This window comes from Odontesthes bonariensis, chromosome 5 (assembly GCF_027942865.1).
Source record: "Odontesthes bonariensis isolate fOdoBon6 chromosome 5, fOdoBon6.hap1, whole genome shotgun sequence".
In the NCBI taxonomy this organism is placed as follows: Eukaryota; Metazoa; Chordata; class Actinopteri; order Atheriniformes; family Atherinopsidae; genus Odontesthes; species Odontesthes bonariensis.
Genome location: NC_134510.1, coordinates 12,270,089 through 12,293,749, shown reverse-complemented (window position 1 = coordinate 12,293,749; position 23,661 = coordinate 12,270,089). Strand labels below are relative to the sequence as shown.

General features: G+C 47.1%; 19 non-coding genes across 19 annotated transcripts; 9 read left to right on the top strand and 10 right to left on the bottom strand.

Annotated features, from left to right (window-relative positions):
- Window positions 1-1,449: 1,449 nt before the first annotated feature.
- trnal-cag (transfer RNA leucine (anticodon CAG)) lies at window positions 1,450-1,532 on the top strand. The gene has a single exon. It is a non-coding gene; the product is annotated as a tRNA-Leu (tRNA).
- Window positions 1,533-2,025: 493 nt separating this feature from the next.
- trnad-guc (transfer RNA aspartic acid (anticodon GUC)) lies at window positions 2,026-2,097 on the bottom strand. Its single transcript has one exon. It is a non-coding gene; the product is annotated as a tRNA-Asp (tRNA).
- A 1,723-nt stretch (window positions 2,098-3,820) lies between these two features.
- trnad-guc (transfer RNA aspartic acid (anticodon GUC)) lies at window positions 3,821-3,892 on the bottom strand. Its single transcript has one exon. It is a non-coding gene; the product is annotated as a tRNA-Asp (tRNA).
- A 2,046-nt stretch (window positions 3,893-5,938) lies between these two features.
- Window positions 5,939-6,021, top strand: trnal-cag (transfer RNA leucine (anticodon CAG)). The gene has a single exon. It is a non-coding gene; the product is annotated as a tRNA-Leu (tRNA).
- Window positions 6,022-7,734: 1,713 nt separating this feature from the next.
- On the top strand, window positions 7,735-7,817 carry trnal-cag (transfer RNA leucine (anticodon CAG)). Its single transcript has one exon. It is a non-coding gene; the product is annotated as a tRNA-Leu (tRNA).
- A 1,391-nt stretch (window positions 7,818-9,208) lies between these two features.
- On the bottom strand, window positions 9,209-9,280 carry trnad-guc (transfer RNA aspartic acid (anticodon GUC)). The gene has a single exon. It is a non-coding gene; the product is annotated as a tRNA-Asp (tRNA).
- A 2,046-nt stretch (window positions 9,281-11,326) lies between these two features.
- Window positions 11,327-11,409, top strand: trnal-cag (transfer RNA leucine (anticodon CAG)). The gene has a single exon. It is a non-coding gene; the product is annotated as a tRNA-Leu (tRNA).
- A 493-nt stretch (window positions 11,410-11,902) lies between these two features.
- trnad-guc (transfer RNA aspartic acid (anticodon GUC)) lies at window positions 11,903-11,974 on the bottom strand. The gene has a single exon. It is a non-coding gene; the product is annotated as a tRNA-Asp (tRNA).
- A 250-nt stretch (window positions 11,975-12,224) lies between these two features.
- trnal-cag (transfer RNA leucine (anticodon CAG)) lies at window positions 12,225-12,307 on the top strand. The gene has a single exon. It is a non-coding gene; the product is annotated as a tRNA-Leu (tRNA).
- A 1,390-nt stretch (window positions 12,308-13,697) lies between these two features.
- trnad-guc (transfer RNA aspartic acid (anticodon GUC)) lies at window positions 13,698-13,769 on the bottom strand. Its single transcript has one exon. It is a non-coding gene; the product is annotated as a tRNA-Asp (tRNA).
- Window positions 13,770-14,595: 826 nt separating this feature from the next.
- On the bottom strand, window positions 14,596-14,667 carry trnad-guc (transfer RNA aspartic acid (anticodon GUC)). The gene has a single exon. It is a non-coding gene; the product is annotated as a tRNA-Asp (tRNA).
- A 1,148-nt stretch (window positions 14,668-15,815) lies between these two features.
- trnal-cag (transfer RNA leucine (anticodon CAG)) lies at window positions 15,816-15,898 on the top strand. The gene has a single exon. It is a non-coding gene; the product is annotated as a tRNA-Leu (tRNA).
- Window positions 15,899-16,391: 493 nt separating this feature from the next.
- trnad-guc (transfer RNA aspartic acid (anticodon GUC)) lies at window positions 16,392-16,463 on the bottom strand. Its single transcript has one exon. It is a non-coding gene; the product is annotated as a tRNA-Asp (tRNA).
- Window positions 16,464-17,611: 1,148 nt separating this feature from the next.
- trnal-cag (transfer RNA leucine (anticodon CAG)) lies at window positions 17,612-17,694 on the top strand. The gene has a single exon. It is a non-coding gene; the product is annotated as a tRNA-Leu (tRNA).
- A 1,391-nt stretch (window positions 17,695-19,085) lies between these two features.
- Window positions 19,086-19,157, bottom strand: trnad-guc (transfer RNA aspartic acid (anticodon GUC)). The gene has a single exon. It is a non-coding gene; the product is annotated as a tRNA-Asp (tRNA).
- An 826-nt stretch (window positions 19,158-19,983) lies between these two features.
- Window positions 19,984-20,055, bottom strand: trnad-guc (transfer RNA aspartic acid (anticodon GUC)). The gene has a single exon. It is a non-coding gene; the product is annotated as a tRNA-Asp (tRNA).
- A 1,148-nt stretch (window positions 20,056-21,203) lies between these two features.
- Window positions 21,204-21,286, top strand: trnal-cag (transfer RNA leucine (anticodon CAG)). Its single transcript has one exon. It is a non-coding gene; the product is annotated as a tRNA-Leu (tRNA).
- Window positions 21,287-22,101: 815 nt separating this feature from the next.
- On the top strand, window positions 22,102-22,184 carry trnal-cag (transfer RNA leucine (anticodon CAG)). Its single transcript has one exon. It is a non-coding gene; the product is annotated as a tRNA-Leu (tRNA).
- A 493-nt stretch (window positions 22,185-22,677) lies between these two features.
- On the bottom strand, window positions 22,678-22,749 carry trnad-guc (transfer RNA aspartic acid (anticodon GUC)). The gene has a single exon. It is a non-coding gene; the product is annotated as a tRNA-Asp (tRNA).
- Window positions 22,750-23,661: the final 912 nt, after the last annotated feature.

Below are 23,661 nucleotides of genomic sequence, written 5' to 3'. Positions count from 1 at the left end.
CTTCTACAGTGCTTTGGGCAGGACAGAATCATTAGCAAAAGGCACATTGTTGATTATAAGGTCTTGGTTTGCACTTAACACCATAGTAAACGGGAAAGGGCTTTTGACCAAAGCAACCTGGCCTCATGTTAGGCTATTTGAAGGGGGCTATTGACATTTAGGCCGAAGATGGGTGAGAGTATCAAAACAATCATCACTTGGTGGCAGGCAGCTGATAAAAGACCAAGCTCTCCCCGTCGGGGAATCGAACCCCAATCTTCCACGTGACAGGCGGAGATACTGTCCATTATACTAACGAGGAATTTCTGTGTGCCTGACACAGTCGTCAGACGAAAAGACAACTATCGCCAAGGAGTGAAATAAGATTTTGGTGTCCCGTTTCAAGGTGCAGGAAAATTGCTATCACAGTCCCATTACTCAGAAGGAGAGTCTTCCATGAAGCTGCATGCCTCGTCAATATTCCTCTTCAACACGAACACAACGCAGACCCACATATTCGCTGGAATGATGCCTGGGCCCGCCGACAGTGTCGTCAAATATTCCTTTTAGTAGTCAGGATGGCCGAGCGGTCTAAGGCGCTGCGTTCAGGTTGCAGTCTCCCCTGGAGGCGTGAGTTCAAAGCCCACTTCTGACATTGCAGACTTCTCCTAGAGAAACATTTTCACTGGCAAGGAAACCCAAGTTTACTCCTTGCTTAGCAATACCATGTCGTATTGCTATTCTGCCACTGCATCATCTTGTTTAAAGATTATTGTGGCCGCTTTACCTCCGAAGAGTTCTTGCTTCCAAATGCTATGCCTACTTTTTGTTTTCCTCAGGAGCCCTGTTAAACAACAGCCAAGACACTTGTTGCATGAGAATCTTCTGACCACTGCTCAACAAGCTGTGTTGTCACAACCTTCTACAGTGCTTTGGGCAGGACAGAATCATTAGCAAAAGGCACATTGTTGATTATAAGGTCTTGGTTTGCACTTAACACCATAGTAAACGGGAAAGGGCTTTTGACCAAAGCAACCTGGCCTCATGTTAGGCTATTTGAAGGGGGCTATTGACATTTAGGCCGAAGATGGGTGAGAGTATCAAAACAATCATCACTTGGTGGCAGGCAGCTGATAAAAGACCAAGCTCTCCCCGTCGGGGAATCAAACCCCCATCTTCCGCGTGACAGGCGGAGATACTGTCCATTATACCAACGAGGAATTTCTGTGTGACTGACACAGTCGTCAGATGAAAAGACAACTATCGCCAAGGAGTGAAATAAGATTTTGGTGTCCCCTTTCAAGGTGCAGGAAAATTGCTATCGCAGTCCCATCACTCAGAAGGAGAGTCTTCCCTGAAGCTGCATGCCTCGTCAATATTCCCCTTCAACACAAACACAACGCAGACCCACATATTCGCTGGAATGATGCCTGGGCCCGCCGACAGTGTCGTCAAATATTCCTTTTCGTAGTCAGGATGGCCGAGCGGTCTAAGGCGCTGCGTTCAGGTCGCAGTCTCCCCTGGAGGCGTGGGTTCGAATCCCACTTCTGACATTGCAGACTTCTCCTAGAGAAACATTTTCACTGGCAAGGCAACCCAAGTTTACTCCTTGCTTAGCAATACCATTTCGTATTGCTATTCTGCCACTGCATCATCTTGTTTAAAGATTATTGTGGCCGCTTTACCTCCGAAGAGTTCTTGCTTCCAAATGCTATGCCTTCTTTTTGTTTGCCTCAGGAGCCCTGTTAAACAACAGCCAAGACACTTGTTGCATGAGAATCTTCTGACCACTGCTCAACAAGCTGTGTTGTCACAACCTTCTACAGTGCTTTGGGCAGGACAGAATCATTAGCAAAAGGCACATTGTTGATTATAAGGTCTTGGTTTGCACTTAACACCATAGTAAACGGGAAAGGGCTTTTGACCAAAGCAACCTGGCCTCATGTTAAGCTATTTGAAGGGGGCTATTGACATTTAGGCCGAAGATGGGTGAGAGTATCAAAGCAATCATCACTTGGTGGCAGGCAGCTGATAAAAGACCAAGCTCTCCCCGTCGGGGAATCGAACCCCGATCTTCCGCGTGACAGGCGGAGATACTGTCCATTATACTAACGAGGAATTTCTGTGTGACTGACACAGTCGTCAGACGAAAAGACAACTATCGCCAAGGAGTGAAATAAGATTTTGGTGTCCCCTTTCAAGGTGCAGGAAAATTGCTATCACAGTCCCATCACTCAGAAGGAGAGTCTTCCATGAAGCTGCATGCCTCGTCAATATTCCCCTTCAACACAAACACAACGCAGACCCACATATTCGCTGGAATGATGCCTGGGCCCGCCGACAGTGTCGTCAAATATTCCTTTTCGTAGTCAGGATGGCCGAGCGGTCTAAGGCGCTGCGTTCAGGTCGCAGTCTCCCCTGGAGGCGTGAGTTCAAAGCCCACTTCTGACATTGCAGACTTCTCCTAGAGAAACATTTTCACTGGCAAGGAAACCCAAGTTTACTCCTTGCTTAGCAATACCATGTCGTATTGCTATTCTGCCACTGCATCATCTTGTTTAAAGATTATTGTGGCCGGTTTACCTCCGAAGAGTTCTTGCTTCCAAATGCTATGCCTACTTTTTGTTTGCCTCAGGAGCCCTGTTAAACAACAGCCAAGACACTTGTTGCATGAGAATCTTCTGACCACTGCTCAACAAGCTGTGTTGTCACAACCTTCTACAGTGCTTTGGGCAGGACAGAATCATTAGCAAAAGGCACATTGTTGATTATAAGGTCTTGGTTTGCACTTAACACCATAGTAAACGGGAAAGGGCTTTTGACCAAAGCAACCTGGCCTCATGTTAGGCTATTTGAAGGGGGCTATTGACATTTAGGCCGAAGATGGGTGAGAGTATCAAAGCAATCATCACTTGGTGGCAGGCAGCTGATAAAAGACCAAGCTCTCCGCGTCGGGGAATCGAACCCCGATCTTCCGCGTGACAGGCGGAGATACTGTCCATTATACTAACGAGGAATTTCTGTGTGACTGACACAGTCGTCAGACGAAAAGACAACTATCGCCAAGGAGTGAAATAAGATTTTGGTGTCCCCTTTCAAGGTGCAGGAAAATTGCTATCACAGTCCCATCACTCAGAAGGAGAGTCTTCCATGAAGCTGCATGCCTCGTCAATATTCCCCTTCAACACAAACACAACGCAGACCCACATATTCGCTGGAATGATGCCTGGGCCCGCCGACAGTGTTGTCAAATATTCCTTTTCGTAGTCAGGATGGCCGAGCGGTCTAAGGCGCTGCGTTCAGGTCGCAGTCTCCCCTGGAGGCGTGGGTTCAAATCTCACTTCTGACATTGCAGACTTCTCCTAGAGAAACATTTTCACTGGCAAGGCAACCCAAGTTTACTCCTTGCTTAGCAATACCATGTCGTATTGCTATTCTGCCACTGCATATCTTGTTTAAAGATTATTGTGGCCGCTTTACCTCCGAAGAGTTCTTGCTTCCAAATGCTATGCCTACTTTTTGTTTGCCTCAGGAGCCCTGTTAAACAACAGCCAAGACACTTGTTGCATGAGAATCTTCTGACCACTGCTCAACAAGCTGTGTTGTCACAACCTTCTACAGTGCTTTGGGCAGGACAGAATCATTAGCAAAAGGCACATTGTTGATTATAAGGTCTTGGTTTGCACTTAACACCATAGTAAACGGGAAAGGGCTTTTGACCAAAGCAACCTGGCCTCATGTTAGGCTATTTGAAGGGGGCTATTGACATTTAGGCCGAAGATGGGTGAGAGTATCAAAACAATCATCACTTGGTGGCAGGCAGCTGATAAAAGACCAAGCTCTCCCCGTCGGGGAATCGAACCCCGATCTTCCGCGTGACAGGCGGAGATACTGTCCATTATACTAACGAGGAATTTCTGTGTGCCTGACACAGTCGTCAGACGAAAAGACAACTATCGCCAAGGAGTGAAATAAGATTTTGGTGTCCCGTTTCAAGGTGCAGGAAAATTGCTATCACAGTCCCATCACTCAGAAGGAGAGTCTTCCATGAAGCTGCATGCCTCGTCAATATTCCTCTTCAACACGAACACAACGCAGACCCACATATTCGCTGGAATGATGCCTGGGCCCGCCGACAGTGTCGTCAAATATTGCTTTTAGTAGTCAGGATGGCCGAGCGGTCTAAGGCGCTGCGTTCAGGTCGCAGTCTCCCCTGGAGGCGTGAGTTCAAAGCCCACTTCTGACATTGCAGACTTCTCCTAGAGAAACATTTTCACTGGCAAGGAAACCCAAGTTTACTCCTTGCTTAGCAATACCATGTCGTATTGCTATTCTGCCACTGCATCATCTTGTTTAAAGATTATTGTGGCCGCTTTACCTCCGAAGAGTTCTTGCTTCCAAATGCTATGCCTACTTTTTGTTTGCCTCAGGAGCCCTGTTAAACAACAGCCAAGACACTTGTTGCATGAGAATCTTCTGACCACTGCTCAACAAGCTGTGTTGTCACAACCTTCTACAGTGCTTTGGGCAGGACAGAATCATTAGCAAAAGGCACATTGTTGATTATAAGGTCTTGGTTTGCACTTAACACCATAGTAAACGGGAAAGGGCTTTTGACCAAAGCAACCTGGCCTCATGTTAGGCTATTTGAAGGGGGCTATTGACATTTAGGCCGAAGATGGGTGAGAGTATCAAAACAATCATCACTTGGTGGCAGGCAGCTGATAAAAGACCAAGCTCTCCCCGTCGGGGAATCGAACCCCAATCTTCCGCGTGACAGGCGGAGATACTGTCCATTATACTAACGAGGAATTTCTGTGTGCCTGACACAGTCGTCAGACGAAAAGACAACTATCGCCAAGGAGTGAAATAAGATTTTGGTGTCCCGTTTCAAGGTGCAGGAAAATTGCTATCACAGTCCCATTACTCAGAAGGAGAGTCTTCCATGAAGCTGCATGCCTCGTCAATATTCCTCTTCAACACGAACACAACGCAGACCCACATATTCGCTGGAATGATGCCTGGGCCCGCCGACAGTGTCGTCAAATATTCCTTTTAGTAGTCAGGATGGCCGAGCGGTCTAAGGCGCTGCGATCAGGTCGCAGTCTCCCCTGGAGGCGTGAGTTCAAAGCCCACTTCTGACATTGCAGACTTCTCCTAGAGAAACATTTTCACTGGCAAGGAAACCCAAGTTTACTCCTTGCTTAGCAATACCATGTCGTATTGCTATTCTGCCACTGCATCATCTTGTTTAAAGATTATTGTGGCCGCTTTACCTCCGAAGAGTTCTTGCTTCCAAATGCTATGCTTACTTTTTGTTTTCCTCAGGAGCCCTGTTAAACAACAGCCAAGACACTTGTTGCATGAGAATCTTCTGACCACTGCTCAACAAGCTGTGTTGTCACAACCTTCTACAGTGCTTTGGGCAGGACAGAATCATTAGCAAAAGGCACATTGTTGATTATAAGGTCTTGGTTTGCACTTAACACCATAGTAAACGGGAAAGGGCTTTTGACCAAAGCAACCTGGCCTCATGTTAGGCTATTTGAAGGGGGCTATTGACATTTAGGCCGAAGATGGGTGAGAGTATCAAAACAATCATCACTTGGTGGCAGGCAGCTGATAAAAGACCAAGCTCTCCCCGTCGGGGAATCAAACCCCGATCTTCCGCGTGACAGGCGGAGATACTGTCCATTATACCAACGAGGAATTTCTGTGTGACTGACACAGTCGTCAGATGAAAAGACAACTATCGCCAAGGAGTGAAATAAGATTTTGGTGTCCCCTTTCAAGGTGCAGGAAAATTGCTATCGCAGTCCCATCACTCAGAAGGAGAGTCTTCCCTGAAGCTGCATGCCTCGTCAATATTCCCCTTCAACACAAACACAACGCAGACCCACATATTCGCTGGAATGATGCCTGGGCCCGCCGACAGTGTCGTCAAATATTCCTTTTCGTAGTCAGGATGGCCGAGCGGTCTAAGGCGCTGCGTTCAGGTCGCAGTCTCCCCTGGAGGCGTGGGTTCGAATCCCACTTCTGACATTGCAGACTTCTCCTAGAGAAACATTTTCACTGGCAAGGCAACCCAAGTTTACTCCTTGCTTAGCAATACCATTTCGTATTGCTATTCTGCCACTGCATCATCTTGTTTAAAGATTATTGTGGCCGCTTTACCTCCGAAGAGTTCTTGCTTCCAAATGCTATGCCTTCTTTTTGTTTGCCTCAGGAGCCCTGTTAAACAACAGCCAAGACACTTGTTGCATGAGAATCTTCTGACCACTGCTCAACAAGCTGTGTTGTCACAACCTTCTACAGTGCTTTGGGCAGGACAGAATCATTAGCAAAAGGCACATTGTTGATTATAAGGTCTTGGTTTGCACTTAACACCATAGTAAACGGGAAAGGGCTTTTGACCAAAGCAACCTGGCCTCATGTTAAGCTATTTGAAGGGGGCTATTGACATTTAGGCCGAAGATGGGTGAGAGTATCAAAGCAATCATCACTTGGTGGCAGGCAGCTGATAAAAGACCAAGCTCTCCCCGTCGGGGAATCGAACCCCAATCTTCCGCGTGACAGGCGGAGATACTGTCCATTATACTAACGAGGAATTTCTGTGTGACTGACACAGTCGTCAGACGAAAAGACAACTATCGCCAAGGAGTGAAATAAGATTTTGGTGTCCCCTTTCAAGGTGCAGGAAAATTGCTATCACAGTCCCATCACTCAGAAGGAGAGTCTTCCATGAAGCTGCATGCCTCGTCAATATTCCCCTTCAACACAAACACAACGCAGACCCACATATTCGCTGGAATGATGCCTGGGCCCGCCGACAGTGTCGTCAAATATTCCTTTTAGTAGTCAGGATGGCCGAGCGGTCTAAGGCGCTGCGTTCAGGTCGCAGTCTCCCCTGGAGGCGTGGGTTCAAATCTCACTTCTGACATTGCAGACTTCTCCTAGAGAAACATTTTCACTGGCAAGGAAACCCAAGTTTACTCCTTGCTTAGCAATACCATGTCGTATTGCTATTCTGCCACTGCATCATCTTGTTTAAAGATTATTGTGGCCGCTTTACCTCCGAAGAGTTCTTGCTTCCAAATGCTATGCTTACTTTTTGTTTTCCTCAGGAGCCCTGTTAAACAACAGCCAAGACACTTGTTGCATGAGAATCTTCTGACCACTGCTCAACAAGCTGTGTTGTCACAACCTTCTACAGTGCTTTGGGCAGGACAGAATCATTAGCAAAAGGCACATTGTTGATTATAAGGTCTTGGTTTGCACTTAACACCATAGTAAACGGGAAAGGGCTTTTGACCAAAGCAACCTGGCCTCATGTTAGGCTATTTGAAGGGGGCTATTGACATTTAGGCCGAAGATGGGTGAGAGTATCAAAACAATCATCACTTGGTGGCAGGCAGCTGATAAAAGACCAAGCTCTCCCCGTCGGGGAATCAAACCCCGATCTTCCGCGTGACAGGCGGAGATACTGTCCATTATACCAACGAGGAATTTCTGTGTGACTGACACAGTCGTCAGATGAAAAGACAACTATCGCCAAGGAGTGAAATAAGATTTTGGTGTCCCCTTTCAAGGTGCAGGAAAATTGCTATCGCAGTCCCATCACTCAGAAGGAGAGTCTTCCCTGAAGCTGCATGCCTCGTCAATATTCCCCTTCAACACAAACACAACGCAGACCCACATATTCGCTGGAATGATGCCTGGGCCCGCCGACAGTGTCGTCAAATATTCCTTTTCGTAGTCAGGATGGCCGAGCGGTCTAAGGCGCTGCGTTCAGGTCGCAGTCTCCCCTGGAGGCGTGGGTTCGAATCCCACTTCTGACATTGCAGACTTCTCCTAGAGAAACATTTTCACTGGCAAGGCAACCCAAGTTTACTCCTTGCTTAGCAATACCATTTCGTATTGCTATTCTGCCACTGCATCATCTTGTTTAAAGATTATTGTGGCCGCTTTACCTCCGAAGAGTTCTTGCTTCCAAATGCTATGCCTTCTTTTTGTTTGCCTCAGGAGCCCTGTTAAACAACAGCCAAGACACTTGTTGCATGAGAATCTTCTGACCACTGCTCAACAAGCTGTGTTGTCACAACCTTCTACAGTGCTTTGGGCAGGACAGAATCATTAGCAAAAGGCACATTGTTGATTATAAGGTCTTGGTTTGCACTTAACACCATAGTAAACGGGAAAGGGCTTTTGACCAAAGCAACCTGGCCTCATGTTAAGCTATTTGAAGGGGGCTATTGACATTTAGGCCGAAGATGGGTGAGAGTATCAAAGCAATCATCACTTGGTGGCAGGCAGCTGATAAACGACCAAGCTCTCCCCGTCGGGGAATCGAACCCCAATCTTCCGCGTGACAGGCAGAGATACTGTCCATTATACTAACGAGGAATTTCTGTGTGACTGACACAGTCGTCAGACGAAAAGACAACTATCGCCAAGGAGTGAAATAAGATTTTGGTGTCCCCTTTCAAGGTGCAGGAAAATTGCTATCACAGTCCCATCACTCAGAAGGAGAGTCTTCCATGAAGCTGCATGCCTCGTCAATATTCCCCTTCAACACAAACACAACGCAGACCCACATATTCGCTGGAATGATGCCTGGGCCCGCCGACAGTGTCGTCAAATATTCCTTTTAGTAGTCAGGATGGCCGAGCGGTCTAAGGCGCTGCGTTCAGGTCGCAGTCTCCCCTGGAGGCGTGGGTTCAAATCTCACTTCTGACATTGCAGACTTCTCCTAGAGAAACATTTTCACTGGCAAGGAAACCCAAGTTTACTCCTTGCTTAGCAATACCATGTCGTATTGCTATTCTGCCACTGCATCATCTTGTTTAAAGATTATTGTGGCCGCTTTACCTCCGAAGAGTTCTTGCTTCCAAATGCTATGCCTACTTTTTGTTTGCCTCAGGAGCCCTGTTAAACAACAGCCAAGACACTTGTTGCATGAGAATCTTCTGACCACTGCTCAACAAGCTGTGTTGTCACAACCTTCTACAGTGCTTTGGGCAGGACAGAATCATTAGCAAAAGGCACATTGTTGATTATAAGGTCTTGGTTTGCACTTAACACCATAGTAAACGGGAAAGGGCTTTTGACCAAAGCAACCTGGCCTCATGTTAGGCTATTTGAAGGGGGCTATTGACATTTAGGCCGAAGATGGGTGAGAGTATCAAAGCAATCATCACTTGGTGGCAGGCAGCTGAGAAAAGACCAAGCTCTCCCCGTCGGGGAATCGAACCCCGATCTTCCGCGTGACAGGCGGAGATACTGTCCATTATACCAACGAGGAATTTCTGTGTGACTGACACAGTCGTCAGACGAAAAGACAACTATCGCCAAGGAGTGAAATAAGATTTTGGTGTCCCCTTTCAAGGTGCAGGAAAATTGCTATCACAGTCCCATCACTCAGAAGGAGAGTCTTCCATGAAGCTGCATGCCTCGTCAATATTCCCCTTCAACACAAACACAACGCAGACCCACATATTCGCTGGAATGATGCCTGGGCCCGCCGACAGTGTCGTCAAATATTCCTTTTCGTAGTCAGGATGGCCGAGCGGTCTAAGGCGCTGCGTTCAGGTCGCAGTCTCCCCTGGAGGCGTGGGTTCAAATCTCACTTCTGACATTGCAGACTTCTCCTAGAGAAACATTTTCACTGGCAAGGCAACCCAAGTTTACTCCTTGCTTAGCAATACCATGTCGTATTGCTATTCTGCCACTGCATCATCTTGTTTAAAGATTATTGTGGCCGCTTTACCTCCGAAGAGTTCTTGCTTCCAAATGCTATGCCTACTTTTTGTTTGCCTCAGGAGCCCTGTTAAACAACAGCCAAGACACTTGTTGCATGAGAATCTTCTGACCACTGCTCAACAAGCTGTGTTGTCACAACCTTCTACAGTGCTTTGGGCAGGACAGAATCATTAGCAAAAGGCACATTGTTGATTATAAGGTCTTGGTTTGCACTTAACACCATAGTAAACGGGAAAGGGCTTTTGACCAAAGCAACCTGGCCTCATGTTAGGCTATTTGAAGGGGGCTATTGACATTTAGGCCGAAGATGGGTGAGAGTATCAAAACAATCATCACTTGGTGGCAGGCAGCTGATAAAAGACCAAGCTCTCCCCGTCGGGGAATCGAACCCCGATCTTCCGCGTTACAGGCGGAGATACTGTCCATTATACTAACGAGGAATTTCTGTGTGCCTGACACAGTCGTCAGACGAAAAGACAACTATCGCCAAGGAGTGAAATAAGATTTTGGTGTCCCGTTTCAAGGTGCAGGAAAATTGCTATCACAGTCCCATTACTCAGAAGGAGAGTCTTCCATGAAGCTGCATGCCTCGTCAATATTCCTCTTCAACACGAACACAACGCAGACCCACATATTCGCTGGAATGATGCCTGGGCCCGCCGACAGTGTCGTCAAATATTGCTTTTAGTAGTCAGGATGGCCGAGCGGTCTAAGGCGCTGCGTTCAGGTCGCAGTCTCCCCTGGAGGCGTGAGTTCAAAGCCCACTTCTGACATTGCAGACTTCTCCTAGAGAAACATTTTCACTGGCAAGGAAACCCAAGTTTACTCCTTGCTTAGCAATACCATGTCGTATTGCTATTCTGCCACTGCATCATCTTGTTTAAAGATTATTGTGGCCGCTTTACCTCCGAAGAGTTCTTGCTTCCAAATGCTATGCCTACTTTTTGTTTTCCTCAGGAGCCCTGTTAAACAACAGCCAAGACACTTGTTGCATGAGAATCTTCTGACCACTGCTCAACAAGCTGTGTTGTCACAACCTTCTACAGTGCTTTGGGCAGGACAGAATCATTAGCAAAAGGCACATTGTTGATTATAAGGTCTTGGTTTGCACTTAACACCATAGTAAACGGGAAAGGGCTTTTGACCAAAGCAACCTGGCCTCATGTTAGGCTATTTGAAGGGGGCTATTGACATTTAGGCCGAAGATGGGTGAGAGTATCAAAACAATCATCACTTGGTGGCAGGCAGCTGATAAAAGACCAAGCTCTCCCCGTCGGGGAATCAAACCCCAATCTTCCGCGTGACAGGCGGAGATACTGTCCATTATACCAACGAGGAATTTCTGTGTGACTGACACAGTCGTCAGATGAAAAGACAACTATCGCCAAGGAGTGAAATAAGATTTTGGTGTCCCCTTTCAAGGTGCAGGAAAATTGCTATCGCAGTCCCATCACTCAGAAGGAGAGTCTTCCCTGAAGCTGCATGCCTCGTCAATATTCCCCTTCAACACAAACACAACGCAGACCCACATATTCGCTGGAATGATGCCTGGGCCCGCCGACAGTGTCGTCAAATATTCCTTTTCGTAGTCAGGATGGCCGAGCGGTCTAAGGCGCTGCGTTCAGGTCGCAGTCTCCCCTGGAGGCGTGGGTTCGAATCCCACTTCTGACATTGCAGACTTCTCCTAGAGAAACATTTTCACTGGCAAGGCAACCCAAGTTTACTCCTTGCTTAGCAATACCATTTCGTATTGCTATTCTGCCACTGCATCATCTTGTTTAAAGATTATTGTGGCCGCTTTACCTCCGAAGAGTTCTTGCTTCCAAATGCTATGCCTTCTTTTTGTTTGCCTCAGGAGCCCTGTTAAACAACAGCCAAGACACTTGTTGCATGAGAATCTTCTGACCACTGCTCAACAAGCTGTGTTGTCACAACCTTCTACAGTGCTTTGGGCAGGACAGAATCATTAGCAAAAGGCACATTGTTGATTATAAGGTCTTGGTTTGCACTTAACACCATAGTAAACGGGAAAGGGCTTTTGACCAAAGCAACCTGGCCTCATGTTAAGCTATTTGAAGGGGGCTATTGACATTTAGGCCGAAGATGGGTGAGAGTATCAAAACAATCATCACTTGGTGGCAGGCAGCTGATAAAAGACCAAGCTCTCCCCGTCGGGGAATCGAACCCCGATCTTCCGCGTGACAGGCGGAGATACTGTCCATTATACTAACGAGGAATTTCTGTGTACCTGACACAGTCGTCAGACGAAAAGACAACTATCGCCAAGGAGTGAAATAAGATTTTGGTGTCCCGTTTCAAGGTGCAGGAAAATTGCTATCACAGTCCCATTACTCAGAAGGAGAGTCTTCCATGAAGCTGCATGCCTCGTCAATATTCCCCTTCAACACGAACACAACGCAGACCCACATATTCGCTGGAATGATGCCTGGGCCCGCCGACAGTGTCGTCCAATATTCCTTTTAGTAGTCAGGATGGCCGAGCGGTCTAAGGCGCTGCGTTCAGGTCGCAGTCTCCCCTGGAGGCGTGGGTTCAAATCCCACTTCTGACATTGCAGACTTCTCCTAGAGAAACATTTTCACTGGCAAGGCAACCCAAGTTTACTCCTTGCTTAGCAATACCATGTCGTATTGCTATTCTGCCACTGCATCATCTTGTTTAAAGATTATTGTGGCCGCTTTACCTCCGAAGAGTTCTTGCTTCCAAATGCTATGCCTACTTTTTGTTTGCCTCATGAGCCCTGTTAAACAACAGCCAAGACACTTGTTGCATGAGAATCTTCTGACCACTGCTCAACAAGCTGTGTTGTCACAACCTTCTACAGTGCTTTGGGCAGGACAGAATCATTAGCAAAAGGCACATTGTTGATTATAAGGTCTTGGTTTGCACTTAACACCATAGTAAACGGGAAAGGGCTTTTGACCGAAGAAACTGGCATCATGTTAGGCTATTTGAAGGGGGCTATTGACATTTAGGCCGAAGATGGGTGAGAGTATCAAAGCAATCATCACTTGGTGGCAGGCAGCTGATAAAAGACCAAGCTCTCCCCGTCGGGGAATCGAACCCCGATCTTCCGCGTGACAGGCAGAGATACTGTCCATTATACTAACGAGGAATTTCTGTGTGACTGACACAGTCGTCAGACGAAAAGACAACTATCGCCAAGGAGTGAAATAAGATTTTGGTGTCCCCTTTCAAGGTGCAGGAAAATTGCTATCACAGTCCCATCACTCAGAAGGAGAGTCTTCCATGAAGCTGCATGCCTCGTCAATATTCCCCTTCAACACAAACACAACGCAGACCCACATATTCGCTGGAATGATGCCTGGGCCCGCCGACAGTGTCGTCAAATATTCCTTTTAGTAGTCAGGATGGCCGAGCGGTCTAAGGCGCTGCGTTCAGGTCGCAGTCTCCCCTGGAGGCGTGGGTTCAAATCTCACTTCTGACATTGCAGACTTCTCCTAGAGAAACATTTTCACTGGCAAGGAAACCCAAGTTTACTCCTTGCTTAGCAATACCATGTCGTATTGCTATTCTGCCACTGCATCATCTTGTTTAAAGATTATTGTGGCCGCTTTACCTCCGAAGAGTTCTTGCTTCCAAATGCTATGCCTACTTTTTGTTTTCCTCAGGAGCCCTGTTAAACAACAGCCAAGACACTTGTTGCATGAGAATCTTCTGACCACTGCTCAACAAGCTGTGTTGTCACAACCTTCTACAGTGCTTTGGGCAGGACAGAATCATTAGCAAAAGGCACATTGTTGATTATAAGGTCTTGGTTTGCACTTAACACCATAGTAAACGGGAAAGGGCTTTTGACCAAAGCAACCTGGCCTCATGTTAGGCTATTTGAAGGGGGCTATTGACATTTAGGCCGAAGATGGGTGAGAGTATCAAAGCAATCATCACTTGGTGGCAGGCAGCTGATAAAAGACCAAGCTCTCCCCGTCGGGGAATCGAACCCCGATCTTCCGCGTGACAGGCGGAGATACTGTCCATTATACTAACGAGGAATTTCTGTGTGACTGACACAGTCGTCAGACGAAAAGACAACTATCGCCAAGGAGTGAAATAAGATTTTGGTGTCCCCTTTCAAGGTGCAGGAAAATTGCTATCACAGTCCCATCACTCAGAAGGAGAGTCTTCCATGAAGCTGCATGCCTCGTCAATATTCCCCTTCAACACAAACACAACGCAGACCCACATATTCGCTGGAATGATGCCTGGGCCCGCCGACAGTGTCGTCAAATATTCCTTTTCGTAGTCAGGATGGCCGAGCGGTCTAAGGCGCTGCGTTCAGGTCGCAGTCTCCCCTGGAGGCGTGGGTTCAAATCTCACTTCTGACATTGCAGACTTCTCCTAGAGAAACATTTTCACTGGCAAGGCAACCCAAGTTTACTCCTTGCTTAGCAATACCATGTCGTATTGCTATTCTGCCACTGCATCATCTTGTTTAAAGATTATTGTGGCCGCTTTACCTCCGAAGAGTTCTTGCTTCCAAATGCTATGCCTACTTTTTGTTTGCCTCAGGAGCCCTGTTAAACAACAGCCAAGACACTTGTTGCATGAGAATCTTCTGACCACTGCTCAACAAGCTGTGTTGTCACAACCTTCTACAGTGCTTTGGGCAGGACAGAATCATTAGCAAAAGGCACATTGTTGATTATAAGGTCTTGGTTTGCACTTAACACCATAGTAAACGGGAAAGGGCTTTTGACCAAAGCAACCTGGCCTCATGTTAGGCTATTTGAAGGGGGCTATTGACATTTAGGCCGAAGATGGGTGAGAGTATCAAAACAATCATCACTTGGTGGCAGGCAGCTGATAAAAGACCAAGCTCTCCCCGTCGGGGAATCGAACCCCGATCTTCCGCGTGACAGGCGGAGATACTGTCCATTATACTAACGAGGAATTTCTGTGTGACTGACACAGTCGTCAGACGAAAAGACAACTATCGCCAAGGAGTGAAATAAGATTTTGGTGTCCCCTTTCAAGGTGCAGGAAAATTGCTATCACAGTCCCATCACTCAGAAGGAGAGTCTTCCATGAAGCTGCATGCCTCGTCAATATTCCCCTTCAACACAAACACAACGCAGACCCACATATTCGCTGGAATGATGCCTGGGCCCGCCGACAGTGTCGTCAAATATTGCTTTTAGTAGTCAGGATGGCCGAGCGGTCTAAGGCGCTGCGTTCAGGTCGCAGTCTCCCCTGGAGGCGTGAGTTCAAAGCCCACTTCTGACATTGCAGACTTCTCCTAGAGAAACATTTTCACTGGCAAGGAAACCCAAGTTTACTCCTTGCTTAGCAATACCATGTCGTATTGCTATTCTGCCACTGCATCATCTTGTTTAAAGATTATTGTGGCCGCTTTACCTCCGAAGAGTTCTTGCTTCCAAATGCTATGCCTACTTTTTGTTTTCCTCAGGAGCCCTGTTAAACAACAGCCAAGACACTTGTTGCATGAGAATCTTCTGACCACTGCTCAACAAGCTGTGTTGTCACAACCTTCTACAGTGCTTTGGGCAGGACAGAATCATTAGCAAAAGGCACATTGTTGATTATAAGGTCTTGGTTTGCACTTAACACCATAGTAAACGGGAAAGGGCTTTTGACCAAAGCAACCTGGCCTCATGTTAGGCTATTTGAAGGGGGCTATTGACATTTAGGCCGAAGATGGGTGAGAGTATCAAAACAATCATCACTTGGTGGCAGGCAGCTGATAAAAGACCATGCTCTCCCCGTCGGGGAATCAAACCCCGATCTTCCGCGTGACAGGCGGAGATACTGTCCATTATACCAACGAGGAATTTCTGTGTGACTGACACAGTCGTCAGATGAAAAGACAACTATCGCCAAGGAGTGAAATAAGATTTTGGTGTCCCCTTTCAAGGTGCAGGAAAATTGCTATCGCAGTCCCATCACTCAGAAGGAGAGTCTTCCCTGAAGCTGCATGCCTCGTCAATATTCCCCTTCAACACAAACACAACGCAGACCCACATATTCGCTGGAATGATGCCTGGGCCCGCCGACAGTGTCGTCAAATATTCCTTTTCGTAGTCAGGATGGCCGAGCGGTCTAAGGCGCTGCGTTCAGGTCGCAGTCTCCCCTGGAGGCGTGGGTTCGAATCCCACTTCTGACATTGCAGACTTCTCCTAGAGAAACATTTTCACTGGCAAGGCAACCCAAGTTTACTCCTTGCTTAGCAATACCATTTCGTATTGCTATTCTGCCACTGCATCATCTTGTTTAAAGATTATTGTGGCCGCTTTACCTCCGAAGAGTTCTTGCTTCCAAATGCTATGCCTTCTTTTTGTTTGCCTCAGGAGCCCTGTTAAACAACAGCCAAGACACTTGTTGCATGAGAATCTTCTGACCACTGCTCAACAAGCTGTGTTGTCACAACCTTCTACAGTGCTTTGGGCAGGACAGAATCATTAGCAAAAGGCACATTGTTGATTATAAGGTCTTGGTTTGCACTTAACACCATAGTAAACGGGAAAGGGCTTTTGACCAAAGCAACCTGGCCTCATGTTAAGCTATTTGAAGGGGGCTATTGACATTTAGGCCGAAGATGGGTGAGAGTATCAAAGCAATCATCACTTGGTGGCAGGCAGCTGATAAAAGACCAAGCTCTCCCCGTCGGGGAATCGAACCCCGATCTTCCGCGTGACAGGCGGAGATACTGTCCATTATACTAACGAGGAATTTCTGTGTGACTGACACAGTCGTCAGACGAAAAGACAACTATCGCCAAGGAGTGAAATAAGATTTTGGTGTCCCCTTTCAAGGTGCAGGAAAATTGCTATCACAGTCCCATCACTCAGAAGGAGAGTCTTCCATGAAGCTGCATGCCTCGTCAATATTCCCCTTCAACACAAACACAACGCAGACCCACATATTCGCTGGAATGATGCCTGGGCCCGCCGACAGTGTCGTCAAATATTCCTTTTAGTAGTCAGGATGGCCGAGCGGTCTAAGGCGCTGCGTTCAGGTCGCAGTCTCCCCTGGAGGCGTGGGTTCAAATCTCACTTCTGACATTGCAGACTTCTCCTAGAGAAACATTTTCACTGGCAAGGAAACCCAAGTTTACTCCTTGCTTAGCAATACCATGTCGTATTGCTATTCTGCCACTGCATCATCTTGTTTAAAGATTATTGTGGCCGCTTTACCTCCGAAGAGTTCTTGCTTCCAAATGCTATGCTTACTTTTTGTTTTCCTCAGGAGCCCTGTTAAACAACAGCCAAGACACTTGTTGCATGAGAATCTTCTGACCACTGCTCAACAAGCTGTGTTGTCACAACCTTCTACAGTGCTTTGGGCAGGACAGAATCATTAGCAAAAGGCACATTGTTGATTATAAGGTCTTGGTTTGCACTTAACACCATAGTAAACGGGAAAGGGCTTTTGACCAAAGCAACCTGGCCTCATGTTAGGCTATTTGAAGGGGGCTATTGACATTTAGGCCGAAGATGGGTGAGAGTATCAAAACAATCATCACTTGGTGGCAGGCAGCTGATAAAAGACCAAGCTCTCCCCGTCGGGGAATCAAACCCCGATCTTCCGCGTGACAGGCGGAGATACTGTCCATTATACCAACGAGGAATTTCTGTGTGACTGACACAGTCGTCAGATGAAAAGACAACTATCGCCAAGGAGTGAAATAAGATTTTGGTGTCCCCTTTCAAGGTGCAGGAAAATTGCTATCGCAGTCCCATCACTCAGAAGGAGAGTCTTCCCTGAAGCTGCATGCCTCGTCAATATTCCCCTTCAACACAAACACAACGCAGACCCACATATTCGCTGGAATGATGCCTGGGCCCGCCGACAGTGTCGTCAAATATTCCTTTTCGTAGTCAGGATGGCCGAGCGGTCTAAGGCGCTGCGTTCAGGTCGCAGTCTCCCCTGGAGGCGTGGGTTCGAATCCCACTTCTGACATTGCAGACTTCTCCTAGAGAAACATTTTCACTGGCAAGGCAACCCAAGTTTACTCCTTGCTTAGCAATACCATTTCGTATTGCTATTCTGCCACTGCATCATCTTGTTTAAAGATTATTGTGGCCGCTTTACCTCCGAAGAGTTCTTGCTTCCAAATGCTATGCCTTCTTTTTGTTTGCCTCAGGAGCCCTGTTAAACAACAGCCAAGACACTTGTTGCATGAGAATCTTCTGACCACTGCTCAACAAGCTGTGTTGTCACAACCTTCTACAGTGCTTTGGGCAGGACAGAATCATTAGCAAAAGGCACATTGTTGATTATAAGGTCTTGGTTTGCACTTAACACCATAGTAAACGGGAAAGGGCTTTTGACCAAAGCAACCTGGCCTCATGTTAAGCTATTTGAAGGGGGCTATTGACATTTAGGCCGAAGATGGGTGAGAGTATCAAAGCAATCATCACTTGGTGGCAGGCAGCTGATAAAAGACCAAGCTCTCCCCGTCAGGGAATCGAACCCCAATCTTCCGCGTGACAGGCGGAGATACTGTCCATTATACTAACGAGGAATTTCTGTGTGACTGACACAGTCGTCAGACGAAAAGACAACTATCGCCAAGGAGTGAAATAAGATTTTGGTGTCCCCTTTCAAGGTGCAGGAAAATTGCTATCACAGTCCCATCACTCAGAAGGAGAGTCTTCCATGAAGCTGCATGCCTCGTCAATATTCCCCTTCAACACAAACACAACGCAGACCCACATATTCGCTGGAATGATGCCTGGGCCCGCCGACAGTGTCGTCAAATATTCCTTTTAGTAGTCAGGATGGCCGAGCGGTCTAAGGCGCTGCGTTCAGGTCGCAGTCTCCCCTGGAGGCGTGGGTTCAAATCTCACTTCTGACATTGCAGACTTCTCCTAGAGAAACATTTTCACTGGCAAGGAAACCCAAGTTTACTCCTTGCTTAGCAATACCATGTCGTATTGCTATTCTGCCACTGCATCATCTTCTTTAAAGATTATTGTGGCCGCTTTACCTCCGAAGAGTTCTTGCTTCCAAATGCTATGCCTACTTTTTGTTTGCCTCAGGAGCCCTGTTAAACAACAGCCAAGACACTTGTTGCATGAGAATCTTCTGACCACTGCTCAACAAGCTGTGTTGTCACAACCTTCTACAGTGCTTTGGGCAGGACAGAATCATTAGCAAAAGGCACATTGTTGATTATAAGGTCTTGGTTTGCACTTAACACCATAGTAAACGGGAAAGGGCTTTTGACCAAAGCAACCTGGCCTCATGTTAGGCTATTTGAAGGGGGCTATTGACATTTAGGCCGAAGATGGGTGAGAGTATCAAAGCAATCATCACTTGGTGGCAGGCAGCTGAGAAAAGACCAAGCTCTCCCCGTCGGGGAATCGAACCCCGATCTTCCGCGTGACAGGCGGAGATACTGTCCATTATACTAACGAGGAATTTCTGTGTGACTGACACAGTCGTCAGACGAAAAGAAAACTATCGCCAAGGAGTGAAATAAGATTTTGGTGTCCCCTTTCAAGGTGCAGGAAAATTGCTATCACAGTCCCATCACTCAGAAGGAGAGTCTTCCATGAAGCTGCATGCCTCGTCAATATTCCCCTTCAACACAAACACAACGCAGACCCACATATTCGCTGGAATGATGCCTGGGCCCGCCGACAGTGTCGTCAAATATTCCTTTTCGTAGTCAGGATGGCCGAGCGGTCTAAGGCGCTGCGTTCAGGTCGCAGTCTCCCCTGGAGGCGTGGGTTCAAATCTCACTTCTGACATTGCAGACTTCTCCTAGAGAAACATTTTCACTGGCAAGGCAACCCAAGTTTACTCCTTGCTTAGCAATACCATGTCGTATTGCTATTCTGCCACTGCATCATCTTGTTTAAAGATTATTGTGGCCGCTTTACCTCCGAAGAGTTCTTGCTTCCAAATGCTATGCCTACTTTTTGTTTGCCTCAGGAGCCCTGTTAAACAACAGCCAAGACACTTGTTGCATGAGAATCTTCTGACCACTGCTCAACAAGCTGTGTTGTCACAACCTTCTACAGTGCTTTGGGCAGGACAGAATCATTAGCAAAAGGCACATTGTTGATTATAAGGTCTTGGTTTGCACTTAACACCATAGTAAACGGGAAAGGGCTTTTGACCAAAGCAACCTGGCCTCATGTTAGGCTATTTGAAGGGGGCTATTGACATTTAGGCCGAAGATGGGTGAGAGTATCAAAACAATCATCACTTGGTGGCAGGCAGCTGATAAAAGACCAAGCTCTCCCCGTCGGGGAATCGAACCCCGATCTTCCGCGTGACAGGCGGAGATACTGTCCATTATACTAACGAGGAATTTCTGTGTGCCTGACACAGTCGTCAGACGAAAAGACAACTATCGCCAAGGAGTGAAATAAGATTTTGGTGTCCCGTTTCAAGGTGCAGGAAAATTGCTATCACAGTCCCATTACTCAGAAGGAGAGTCTTCCATGAAGCTGCATGCCTCGTCAATATTCCTCTTCAACACGAACACAACGCAGACCCACATATTCGCTGGAATGATGCCTGGGCCCGCCGACAGTGTCGTCAAATATTGCTTTTAGTAGTCAGGATGGCCGAGCGGTCTAAGGCGCTGCGTTCAGGTCGCAGTCTCCCCTGGAGGCGTGAGTTCAAAGCCCACTTCTGACATTGCAGACTTCTCCTAGAGAAACATTTTCACTGGCAAGGAAACCCAAGTTTACTCCTTGCTTAGCAATACCATGTCGTATTGCTATTCTGCCACTGCATCATCTTGTTTAAAGATTATTGTGGCCGCTTTACCTCCGAAGAGTTCTTGCTTCCAAATGCTATGCCTACTTTTTGTTTTCCTCAGGAGCCCTGTTAAACAACAGCCAAGACACTTGTTGCATGAGAATCTTCTGACCACTGCTCAACAAGCTGTGTTGTCACAACCTTCTACAGTGCTTTGGGCAGGACAGAATCATTAGCAAAAGGCACATTGTTGATTATAAGGTCTTGGTTTGCACTTAACACCATAGTAAACGGGAAAGGGCTTTTGACCAAAGCAACCTGGCCTCATGTTAGGCTATTTGAAGGGGGCTATTGACATTTAGGCCGAAGATGGGTGAGAGTATCAAAACAATCATCACTTGGTGGCAGGCAGCTGATAAAAGACCAAGCTCTCCCCGTCGGGGAATCAAACCCCAATCTTCCGCGTGACAGGCGGAGATACTGTCCATTATACCAACGAGGAATTTCTGTGTGACTGACACAGTCGTCAGATGAAAAGACAACTATCGCCAAGGAGTGAAATAAGATTTTGGTGTCCCCTTTCAAGGTGCAGGAAAATTGCTATCGCAGTCCCATCACTCAGAAGGAGAGTCTTCCCTGAAGCTGCATGCCTCGTCAATATTCCCCTTCAACACAAACACAACGCAGACCCACATATTCGCTGGAATGATGCCTGGGCCCGCCGACAGTGTCGTCAAATATTCCTTTTCGTAGTCAGGATGGCCGAGCGGTCTAAGGCGCTGCGTTCAGGTCGCAGTCTCCCCTGGAGGCGTGGGTTCGAATCCCACTTCTGACATTGCAGACTTCTCCTAGAGAAACATTTTCACTGGCAAGGCAACCCAAGTTTACTCCTTGCTTAGCAATACCATTTCGTATTGCTATTCTGCCACTGCATCATCTTGTTTAAAGATTATTGTGGCCGCTTTACCTCCGAAGAGTTCTTGCTTCCAAATGCTATGCCTTCTTTTTGTTTGCCTCAGGAGCCCTGTTAAACAACAGCCAAGACACTTGTTGCATGAGAATCTTCTGACCACTGCTCAACAAGCTGTGTTGTCACAACCTTCTACAGTGCTTTGGGCAGGACAGAATCATTAGCAAAAGGCACATTGTTGATTATAAGGTCTTGGTTTGCACTTAACACCATAGTAAACGGGAAAGGGCTTTTGACCAAAGCAACCTGGCCTCATGTTAAGCTATTTGAAGGGGGCTATTGACATTTAGGCCGAAGATGGGTGAGAGTATCAAAACAATCATCACTTGGTGGCAGGCAGCTGATAAAAGACCAAGCTCTCCCCGTCGGGGAATCAAACCCCAATCTTCCGCGTGACAGGCGGAGATACTGTCCATTATACCAACGAGGAATTTCTGTGTGACTGACACAGTCGTCAGATGAAAAGACAACTATCGCCAAGGAGTGAAATAAGATTTTGGTGTCCCCTTTCAAGGTGCAGGAAAATTGCTATCGCAGTCCCATCACTCAGAAGGAGAGTCTTCCCTGAAGCTGCATGCCTCGTCAATATTCCCCTTCAACACAAACACAACGCAGACCCACATATTCGCTGGAATGATGCCTGGGCCCGCCGACAGTGTCGTCAAATATTCCTTTTCGTAGTCAGGATGGCCGAGCGGTCTAAGGCGCTGCGTTCAGGTCGCAGTCTCCCCTGGAGGCGTGGGTTCGAATCCCACTTCTGACATTGCAGACTTCTCCTAGAGAAACATTTTCACTGGCAAGGCAACCCAAGTTTACTCCTTGCTTAGCAATACCATTTCGTATTGCTATTCTGCCACTGCATCATCTTGTTTAAAGATTATTGTGGCCGCTTTACCTCCGAAGAGTTCTTGCTTCCAAATGCTATGCCTTCTTTTTGTTTGCCTCAGGAGCCCTGTTAAACAACAGCCAAGACACTTGTTGCATGAGAATCTTCTGACCACTGCTCAACAAGCTGTGTTGTCACAACCTTCTACAGTGCTTTGGGCAGGACAGAATCATTAGCAAAAGGCACATTGTTGATTATAAGGTCTTGGTTTGCACTTAACACCATAGTAAACGGGAAAGGGCTTTTGACCAAAGCAACCTGGCCTCATGTTAAGCTATTTGAAGGGGGCTATTGACATTTAGGCCGAAGATGGGTGAGAGTATCAAAACAATCATCACTTGGTGGCAGGCAGCTGATAAAAGACCAAGCTCTCCCCGTCGGGGAATCGAACCCCGATCTTCCGCGTGACAGGCGGAGATACTGTCCATTATACTAACGAGGACTTTCTGTGTGACTGACACAGTCGTCAGACGAAAAGACAACTATCGCCAAGGAGTGAAATAAGATTTTGGTGTCCCCTTTCAAGGTGCAGGAAAATTGCTATCACAGTCCCATCACTCAGAAGGAGAGTCTTCCATGAAGCTGCATGCCTCGTCAATATTCCCCTTCAACACAAACACAACGCAGACCCACATATTCGCTGGAATGATGCCTGGGCCCGCCGACAGTGTCGTCAAATATTCCTTTTAGTAGTCAGGATGGCCGAGCGGTCTAAGGCGCTGCGTTCAGGTCGCAGTCTCCCCTGGAGGCGTGGGTTCAAATCTCACTTCTGACATTGCAGACTTCTCCTAGAGAAACATTTTCACTGGCAAGGAAACCCAAGTTTACTCCTTGCTTAGCAATACCATGTCGTATTGCTATTCTGCCACTGCATCATCTTGTTTAAAGATTATTGTGGCCGCTTTACCTCCGAAGAGTTCTTGCTTCCAAATGCTATGCTTACTTTTTGTTTTCCTCAGGAGCCCTGTTAAACAACAGCCAAGACACTTGTTGCATGAGAATCTTCTGACCACTAATCAACAAGCTGTGTTGTCACAACCTTCTACAGTGCTTTGGGCAGGACAGAATCATTAGCAAAAGGCACATTGTTGATTATAAGGTCTTGGTTTGCACTTAACACCATAGTAAACGGGAAAGGGCTTTTGACCAAAGCAACCTGGCCTCATGTTAGGCTATTTGAAGGGGGCTATTGACATTTAGGCCGAAGATGGGTGAGAGTATCAAAACAATCATCACTTGGTGGCAGGCAGCTGATAAAAGACCAAGCTCTCCCCGTCGGGGAATCAAACCCCGATCTTCCGCGTGACAGGCGGAGATACTGTCCATTATACCAACGAGGAATTTCTGTGTGACT